The following is a 10,403-nucleotide window of genomic DNA, read 5'->3' as shown; positions in this document are numbered from 1 at the left end:
GAGTTGTCAATAAAGTTGACCGCGGTTACGGTGCCCCGGGGCACCACTGCAGGCGTGTTTGGACACCGTATAGTATAGATACTTGGAGATTTGAGTACGTGATATCAGATTTTTTATCACGCGAGTGAGAGAATTGATGCTGTTTTTTTTTAAAGCAGAACGTGAGATAGGCTTGTATAATTGCAGAACTTTGGAGGAGAAGCATCAATGTCAAGCCTTCCAGAAGATGTCTACCTTGAAATCCTTCTAAGAGTACCGGAGAAATCAACTTTTACATGTAAGTGTGTTTGCAAGACTTGGTTTTCCATAATATGTAACCCTAATTTCATCAAACAGCATCTTGACGTTACTACACAAAGAAACAATAATCTTCTCATGCTTAGAGGTAAAAGAGATGAATACGACGACGTAATCTTCTCCCTTGGTTGCGATTCATTAGTGAGTGAAATCAAAGATGACGTTGTTGAATTACAGTACCCATACAAACCAGTAACTAATATAGATTTTATTGGTTCTTGCAATGGTTTGGTTTGCGTTTGGAGTCTTTATTAGAATTTCTTTTTGTATATGGAACCCTTCCACTAAAGAGTTCAAGAAATTACCCAAATCACCACTTGGATATGACGACCTAATCTCTGTTAGTCTACACGTCTTTGGTTATGATTGCAAGAATGATGATTACAAGTTGATTAATGTGGTCCGCAGCACTTTAGTCGACGTCTATTCGTTAAGATCAAATTCTTGGAGAAGCTGTCAAACTTTGCCTTATAGGTTTTTTAGTCAACGCAGTGGAGTGCTAGTTAATGGAGCTTGGCACTGGGTTGGGAGAAAACATGATAGCGACTCTGCGTTAATCTCTTTGGATATCAGCGATGAGAAATTCCAAGAATTGCCACCACCGAAAGAACTTTTTAAGAATAATGATGAAGGACGTTGGTTAATGAGAATGGAGGACGTTGGAGTTTTGGAAGAGCGTCTTTGTACAATTCTTGATGTTAGGGTTGGTTTTGATGTTTGGATGATGAAGGAATATGGGGTTCGTGAATCTTGGACTAAATGTTAAAATATTTCCCATGATAAAATTAAGAACAGTCGTGATTGCAGGTTGTTGTGTTCTTTAAGGAATAGTGAGATTCTAGTATTGAGTGGCCATACTTTAGTTTCATATGACCCCAATGATGGGAGTGCTAGAAAACATAATATGAATGGTGTAAAGCATTTTCACGACAAAGTGGATTATTTTGAAAGCCTAGTTTCACTTGGCTCTGGTACTTATGTGGGTGTGGATGACGAAGAAGAAGAAGACGAAGAAGAAGCATTCTGGAAAGAAGAAGAATATTGGAGAGGAAGAGGAAGAAGATTGGTCTTATGAGGAAGTAGGAATTGAATTATCACTCCTTACAAGATTGTTGTTCGCAGCCAGAGTGTTTGTTCTGCCATGATGTCGTCAATAAGTTGGAAACCGCATCTATGTTGGAAAGAACATCGCCACTGCCAAAAAAGAACATTGCCATTACAAAAAAGAAGAAGTGATAGAGGTCATTTCATCGCTTAAACATTTTGAACGGATCCCTCTCTGTAACTTGAGAAAATCCATTTAATTTTAAATTACAAAACTTTCGGAAGAAAAGCACTATCTCATCCTATTTCTTCTAATCTCATCATCATTAACCCACAGACTCAGTAATTCCCTCCATCTATTCTCGGCTTCAAGACCCATCTGAATCAGAGAATTTTTTTGATGGGACGTTTTTTTTGAAGGGGGCATGGGGGACAAATGATATGTTGACACATGTCTTACATATCAATGAATTTTGTTTTCAAAATACCAACACCCATTAAGAAAACAGAAAATGGGCTATATAGCCAAAATTATGTGTTTCCTGGGCCATATGGACTTGTAAGCTTTCAGTCTGGGTCAAATGGCCAAAAGAATCTTTTAGTTGAAATGGACACAACTACCCTGCCACGTCCACCAAAACGTTAACACGTTCTCCTTCTCTCTTCAACAAAACCACCAACGCCTTCATCTTCATCTTCTCTCAAACCAGATGAGAACCAAATTCCTCCACCGTCTACCATCCCACATGAACCACCATCAACAACATAATCTTCTTCCACCTCCGTTATCAACGCCATTATCCCATCTCCACTACCAGAAACATCAATACCACCATCGACAGACATCAAGTTTCTCCACCACCAACATCGACACCACCACCACCATCTCTACTACCAGAAAACACCAACGCCGTCGACAACATCGTGTTTATCCAACACCGTCATCGACGCCGCCACCACCACCACCGTCCATAAAGAAATTTCTGATGCCCTAATTCAAATTTCTCAAATTCACAATTTGAGAATTGAAATATCCAAAAAAGGGTTTTGTGTTAATTGAAATATATGCTTAAATTGGTAAGCTTCAGACCCTAATTGTCTTTGATTACATTGAAAATAGTTTAGTTCATCGTGTTTATATGTTTATCTTGATTGGTATTGGAAATGGGTTCATCATGTACTCAATTGGGGTGGATACGATTTCGTCTAGCTTTAAACCGGGATGAACTTGGTTTCACCCTATCTTAATTGATTGAATTTGGTTAGATGAAAGTGGTTAGATCTAAATTTAAGCTCTGTAAAATCTAGTTTGAAGTTGATTGAATTTGGTTTGGATGAAACTGGTTTCATCCTGTTTTGGGTTGAAAACTGGTTTCATATACGTTTACCCTATGTAAAAGCTAGTTTGAGATTAACTGAATTTTTTTTGGATGAAACTGATTTCATCCTGTTTTGGGTTGAGCTGAAATTGTTTTCATCTAAGTTTAAACAAGGATGAAACTACTTTCATCATGTGTATTCATTGAAAGAAACCTTTTTACATCCTATATTTTTTCATCTAAGTTTAAACAAGGATGAAACTAGTTTCATCATGTGTATTCATTGAAAGAAACCTTTTTACATCCTAGATTATTACACGTTGAAATCAGTTTCATCATGTATTATATAAACTTAAAGTTGTGGTTCTGTTATAAATTCTAACAGTGGTCATTTCAGGTGCACAAAGACCACCAAACAAACCATTTTCGCTTATATTATAGATTGTTGCAGGAAGCAATAGCAAGCGGAGTGCTGAATTAAGAGCCAAGAATATGCATGAAGTGAACGTGGATGGTGAATAAAGTAGAAGCAGTATGCATGATGTGAACGTGGCTAGCAAAAGTTGGAGAAAAAGGAAAACAAATGAAGTTTATAACGTATGCAATTGCTGGAAGTTGAATGATAACTAAAATCGTTGATGTCATTAGGTTGTTTATCAAATAGGTCTCTACAAAAGCCTATTGATGTAGTTTAAACTTAAGTTTATTGCTTGTAAAACTTTCTTTGCATTGATTTATAAATCAAGATTCATCTACGGATGCATGAATCTTAATTGCAAGTCAATTAAATATGTAATGTTGTTACTTAAACTAGCATATACTTCCAGTTGTAAATAATTTAAAATGATCTTTTCTCAGAATATGCAGGTATATTTTTGTCAGAATATGCATGATGAAACTGGTTGCATCTTGGCAAAAAAAAAATTTGAGTATGTGCAGGATGGGTATGTTTTTTTTTTCTTTAGAATATGCAGGATGAAACCAGTTTCATCCTGGCCAAAAAATCTATTTTTTTTTTTTAGAATATGCAGGATGAAACCAATTTCATCCTGGTTTAATCTGTGTTGTTCCTGAACTCATTCAAGTTTTAGCATAAAAAATGAAGAGTATCTGCAATTGAACATGAGTCAGTAGAATGCATGACCATAGAAAGAACTTGAAAATTCAAAGCATCTGCAAGAAATATATGAATAGAGTTAATGTTATTATTCAGTTGAATACATAAAGAAAAAGTGATCCATATGCCGCTTACAACTTCAGTACAACTTTTCAATAATAACAACATTCCAAACATATTTTTATTTCACGTTCAATCATCACCTGCACCTCAACCTATCTGCTTCATCAAGCACAAACATCTATATTCCAGCCAATTCAAACTGAACTCAGTTAATATAGAAAACCCCAGTTCCGTCTTAACCATTAAATCACTTCTCCCTTAACATATTTGCATAACTACTAACTGCAATTTCTACTCCGACCATCTCATCACTGCTCCTCTCTGAACTGGACACAAAACCGGTTACATTGCCTACTATCGGACAACACCAACTCATCTGCAATGTCCTGAGTTACCTGCAACTTACAAGCACACACATAATCCATTCATTCAGTCTGCACTACCAGAACAACCAAAAGCCAACACAACTCAGGGTCAGATTCAATCACTTTCATGCTTCAACCAATTCTTGCAATTCTGCATCTCCATACTCGGACCAAAAACAAATCTGAATGCAACCCATTCTCTTAATCTTTCTCAGCATCAGATCCCCTCGCTCTCATCTCCATGATCGCTGCATCAGATTACAGCTTCATTACAAGCTCATGGCATTTCAGCTGCATACCATCTTCTTTACTAACCATTTGCTCAGTTTAACTGTAAGTTCATCTCAGCCAGGCCACTTGAAGCACTATCAACACTAACATCATAGCTTCCTTTCCTTGGCACCAACATACCACCCTGCATTCTTCATAACTCATCTCATCTACAACAATATCAATCAGCAACAACACTTCTACCTTATCCATTTCCATGCTAACCACCATACTCAGTTTTTAATCTAATATAGTCGACTATATTGCAGTAGGCATGCTCTTCGCTAAGGTAATACAATAATTTAGAAACTAGTTTGCATCTGGTTAAATGTATAGTCACACAAAGAATTTGGAAATTGGGAGCCATATACAACATATATAAACAACAAAAATATGAAACTAGATGCAACGTTTGATCAGTTAAATACAAAAACAGAACAAACATACAAAACATTGATGAGTAAATACAAGATAAACCTGAAATCAATTGAAACATGAAAAACTAACTCAATTCTTACCCAAAAATCAATCAATTGAAAATAACATCAAAACTAAATCTACAAATGATTCGAAATAAAAACAAGCTGAAAAGCATAAAAATCAAATTATTAATAACCCTAAAAAATCATAAAAATCAGATTATTAGTAACCCTAGAAAATCACCAACAAAACCAAAAATTACAAAAAAATAAATTCAATATTACTGAATCAAAGAGTAAAACACAGGTTTATGTGAATTCCTCTTATAATTAAACAAAAAAAAATCCAAAATTGGATTTATAAATCATAACCAGTTAAATAACTTGATGAATTTGAGATTGAAAACTTACCGTTCGAAGATATGAAAAGATTTTGACAGAAGAAATAACTTAAACGTTGATTTCACAGCAGTTCATCACCATGATTGAGCTCTCAGATCTGGAAGAGAATTTTTGTCTCTGTTGTATATCGTTTCTGTCGATATAAAGAGAAGGAAATACTTTTATGCAATATCGTTTGTAAGTAATGGGTATTTTAGTCAAAAATATTTTTTTTATTCACTTGTTTCTGGGTGAAATATCCAAATTGGCTAATTGAACAATATATTTTTGATTTTTGGCTATATAAACAATATAAAAAGCTAGAAATCTATTTCACCCAGAAATTGTTTGTTTTGGTCTTTTTGACCAATTTTGTGTTAAGAAAACGAATTTTCTCTCCAAAAATACACTTCTTTTATATTTTTGGAAACATAATTCATTGATATGTAAGACATGTGTCAACATATCATTTGTCCCCCATGCCCCTTCAAAAAACGCCCACATCAAAATTTTTCTCATGAATCCAATTATAGAGCTTCAATTTCTTCATCGAACACCATCTTATCCATCAATATTTAACCACACGTACGGCACAGGATCATTTCTAATTGATTTCTCGGCCAACAATTCACCACACAAACTCCACATCTGAAACTGCAATCATAAAACTTTCTGGTACCAAATCTTGAGTTTCTTTAAAAGCAAACTTAAATTCAACCCAAACCCACTTCTGATTCTTCATAAATTCTCTACTCGATCCACTGAATTCTCTACACCTATCGAACTCAACACCAGCATCAAACCCTTCTGAATCTTTTAATCTGTTGAACATAGACCATCTTCCTTTCTTGAACGAACCCTAACAAACCGCATTCCCTGATCGATACTTCCTTTCTTGAACGAACCCATCTCTCTCTGAATTCACCTCTTACTTTCTCTGATAAACAATGGAGCCGCCATCAGTTTAGGCAGAAGAAGATTGGTTCACCGAAACTTAGGTATTCTATAAGAAACTGGATTTATACGCTTTGGATAAGGGACACCCAGTTATCATTTTTCCTGTGAGTCTCAAAGAACCGACTGCACATTCGATTTCTTGCTCAATTGTCAGTTATGGTAAACTGATAGTTCATTCTTCACCTCCTTCTTGCACAGCCTAGATGGCTCCAAATATAACTCGACTTTGAATTGACTTTTTGCACTTTATACTCCAAATGGACGTTTTTTTTTCTTTTTCTCCACGTGACTCCAAAGTACCTAAAAAACTCAAAAACAAACATAAGAAAATAATTTACAAAAAAACTAGTAAAGAAAGTATAAACAATATCAAGGACCAAGGTGTTTAAGACACCTATCAAATAACCCCACACTTAGAATTTGCTAGTCCTCGAGAAAATCAAATCAGACTAAATTATACAACAACTCGATTTTGTTGAGGTTACGGTTACACTTATCGAGTGTAACAAGCTTTTGAACCCATAGGTGTCCCTAATAGACGAGTTTTATTCTCGTGAGGGTTTACAAGATGTATACCCACAAAACCTAAATTTCTAACTTACAAATACTCCAAAATTGATAGCATCCAACGTGCTAATAAGACATAAAGTTTTTGTACACTAGTAATAAGATGTTAAAAATGCCGAATAACACAATATCATGCTTAAAAGTTGAGAGAAAAATAACCATGCACTATGAATGAATTCAGGTTCGAGAGTGATCGAAAGTCTTGACTCTGCCTCATAAAATAGGGTTTTAAGATATTACTCTCAACAAGAAACAACTTTTTATGGGTCTCACATTTGTGCAGTAGGGAATGAAGAGAGAAATCCTGCAATACTTCGAATAGTAGGAAGGAAAAACCCTCCGAATTATATTTTGAAAACCCACATCATTTATCATTTTAATTTTTTTTCCGGACGATCTCTAAGAAAGGAAATCAACCACTTTGCAAGGATCGGAATATGCTTACTTACCTTGTTATCCATTCAATGTGCAGTTAGCACCACTCTCACAACATCCATATAAACGTCTTCGGTCTTCAATCCTTGTCTTCATCTTCGTTCTTCGATCTTCAACTGTTAATGATGAACTCTTGAACTTCGTAGAATCTTAACAATTTGATTATTTCCTCTAATTCCTTGTTGCTTGAAACTTTATTACAGATTTTTCTTCTTCCCATTGGCTTTTTCAATGAATATAAAACTAAAATAAAATGACACAATGGATTTTTCTTGTCTTTTTTTTTCCTTATTTTTCTGAGACAAAAAAAAAGAATACAAAATAAAACAAACTGATGAAACAATGGAACTAATTTTCCCTTCTTTTTTTTTTTTTTTTTTGTAGACAAGAGAAAATAAAATAAAAACTAATAAATAGAAATACAAATGAAAGCATTAAGGCCATGGTATAAGTACTTTACTGCTTGATTCTTCACAATTTGTATTGTCTCGATATCATAAACTTCTTGAACTCTCATCTTGATAATCTTCGTTATTGTACATCAGTCTTCAACTTATAAGAATTCTGCTCCTTGTCTTATTGCTTCACTTGAATATGAAATATGATCATTTATGTACTGTTTCTTGTAAACCTTGAACGTATTCAACATTCCTTCGAATTTATGATGCTCTCCTCTTGTTGATGATGTTGTTGTTTCTATAAACCTGTTGGTGTAGAGAGAGATAGTGGATGGTGTTAACTGCAAGCAAGATTAAAATTGGTACTGTAAGTTAGCAATTCGATGACACCCTATGATTGATGAAGTGGCACTCAAGAGATCAAAATGGTGTTGAAAATTGGTGCGAAATTGGGTAGCTCACCATTCTACCCGGAGTTTACGTAGGGTAACACACACTTTAAAAGCACATATTTAGAAAGGTACAAAGAAGTGAAGGTTGGTGCCTCGCTTGATGTATCAATAGGTAGTCTCACCTAGTTCGCCACCGGCATAGTTTAAATCCAACTTTAACTCTCATACAAGTAAGAAACCCGATTGTTGTTCTCTAGGACGTCTACGTTCAGTTACTTTTGTAAGAACTCCGTATGTAATCGTAGCGAAAAGTATACTATGTGATTCTAGAGTATCTACAAGTTGGAGTTCTTTCACGCACTTATTTACAGAAAAGTTGAAAAAGTTGGAAAATTTATGAATGCAAATGCTTAACCACTCACTGACACTTAAACTTTACATTGTCCTCAATGTAAATTGAGTCATCCAAGAAAATCCCACATGTTATGCGACAAGAAATCATAAAAAGTAAAAACGAAACAAAACAAAACAAGAAAAATCTAAAAACAAGCTAGACAAGAAAATAAAATAAAATACAACAAGACAAGAAATAATAAACCCATGGGTTGCTTCTCATGTTGCATTTGGTTTAAAGTTATCAACCCCACTATCTCCATGCTTTCTACGAGTCTTCTAGAGGAAGTGCGTCCACAAAATTAACTCATTCCACAATTTTTGAAGTGAAGTTCTCAATATGGTTTCAACCGGTGCCCATTTAATTTAAACTCCTTTCATGTAGCAAGACTACGAATTTTTATTTCACCATGAGAAAACACATTAGTAGCAATAGAAGGTCCAATCCTACGCGACCTTAATTTAGCAGGAAATAATTGCAAGCGGGAATTAAATAAAAGCACTATCTTCCCAACACAAATTGTTTTATAGAAATCATATCATCATGAGATGCTTTGGTCTTTTCCTTGTAAATGCTTGAGCTTTCAAATGCATCATTGCGGATCTCGTCTAGCTCTTGAAGTTGTAACTTCCTTTGCTTTCTAGCACCATCTATATCCATATTGCATTGCTTAATATCCCAAAACGCCTTACGCTCAATTTCAACGGATAGGTGACATGATCTACCGTACAAGAGTCTAAAGGGGTACTTCCCAATAGGAGTCTTGTAAGCGGATTTATATGCACACAAAGCATCACTAAGTCGCATGATGATTCACCGTCTTCTCTAGAATGGATTTCACCTCTCTATTAGAAACCTCGACTTGTCCATTTGTTTGATAATGGTAAGGTGTTGCAATCTTGTGCGACACATTGTACTTCTTCAACAAGGCATGTAAGAACCTTTTTTTATAGTGTGAACCCCCATTGCGAATTATGTCTCTTGGAGTTCCAAACCTTGCAAAAATATACTCTTGAACAAAATCTGAAACCACTTTAGAATCATTAGTCAAGGTGGCCTTAGCTTCCAACCATTTCGAGACGTAATCAACAACAAGCAAGATATAAAACTTCCATGAGACTTGACAAAAGGACCCATTAAATCAATACCCCTTACATCAAAAACTTCAACAAATTGAATAAAAGTTTGTGGCATTTGATTTCGAGCATATAGATTGCTTGTTCTTTGGCACCTATCACAAGTTGTACAAAATGTATATGCATCCTTAAACAACGTTGGACAAAAAAAACCACTCTCAATACCTTGAGAGCGGTTCTCTTACTCCCAAAATGTCCTCCACAAGCATAAGAGCGACAAAAAGACAAGATAAAATTAAATTCAGATTCGAGAATGCACCTTCATATTACTTAGTCACTACAATTAATGTTTCTGTAAGTATGGATCATACCATATATATTGGTTCCCTAAATTATTAATTTTTCCCCTCTCAGCACGAGACAAGTTCTTTGGGATTTGTTTACACACCAAGTAATTAACAATATCAGTATACCATGGTTCCGTAAAGGCCATTGAGAATAGTTTCTCATCCGGGAAACTTTCACGCAATGGGATAGCTTTCTTGTCCACATAAAGATAGCTCAAGTGATCCGCAATGGTTTTCTCAATTCCTTTCTTGTCCTTGATCTCAATATTGAATTATTGCAAGAGTAGAATCCATTGTATGAGCCTCGGTTTCTCCTCTTTCTTTGTAAGTTAGTACCTAAGTGTTGAATGATCAGAAAAGACAATAACTTTTGTACCAATTAGATAAGAGCGAAATTTTTTCAATGTAAAAACAATATCTAATAACTCTTTTTTCAGTGGTTGTGTAGTTTTTCCAGGTTACATTGAGTGTTCTAGAAGCATAATAAATAGCACGAGGCATATTCTATAATGTTTCCCAAGCACCGTTCCAACCACATAGTCACTTGCATCACAAATGAACT

At 35.1% G+C, this 10,403-nt stretch overlaps 1 pseudogene; it reads left to right on the top strand.

Annotated features, from left to right (window-relative positions):
• The first annotated feature begins 207 nt into the window (after positions 1-207).
• LOC113333874 lies at positions 208-1,533 on the top strand (annotated as a pseudogene).
• The last annotated feature ends 8,870 nt before the right edge of the window (positions 1,534-10,403 follow it).

This window comes from Papaver somniferum, unplaced genomic scaffold (genome assembly GCF_003573695.1).
Source record: "Papaver somniferum cultivar HN1 unplaced genomic scaffold, ASM357369v1 unplaced-scaffold_135, whole genome shotgun sequence".
Lineage (NCBI taxonomy): Eukaryota > Viridiplantae > Streptophyta > Magnoliopsida > Ranunculales > Papaveraceae > Papaver > Papaver somniferum.
Note: the sequence above shows the minus strand (reverse complement) of the source record. Positions and strands in the feature narration are given on the sequence as shown.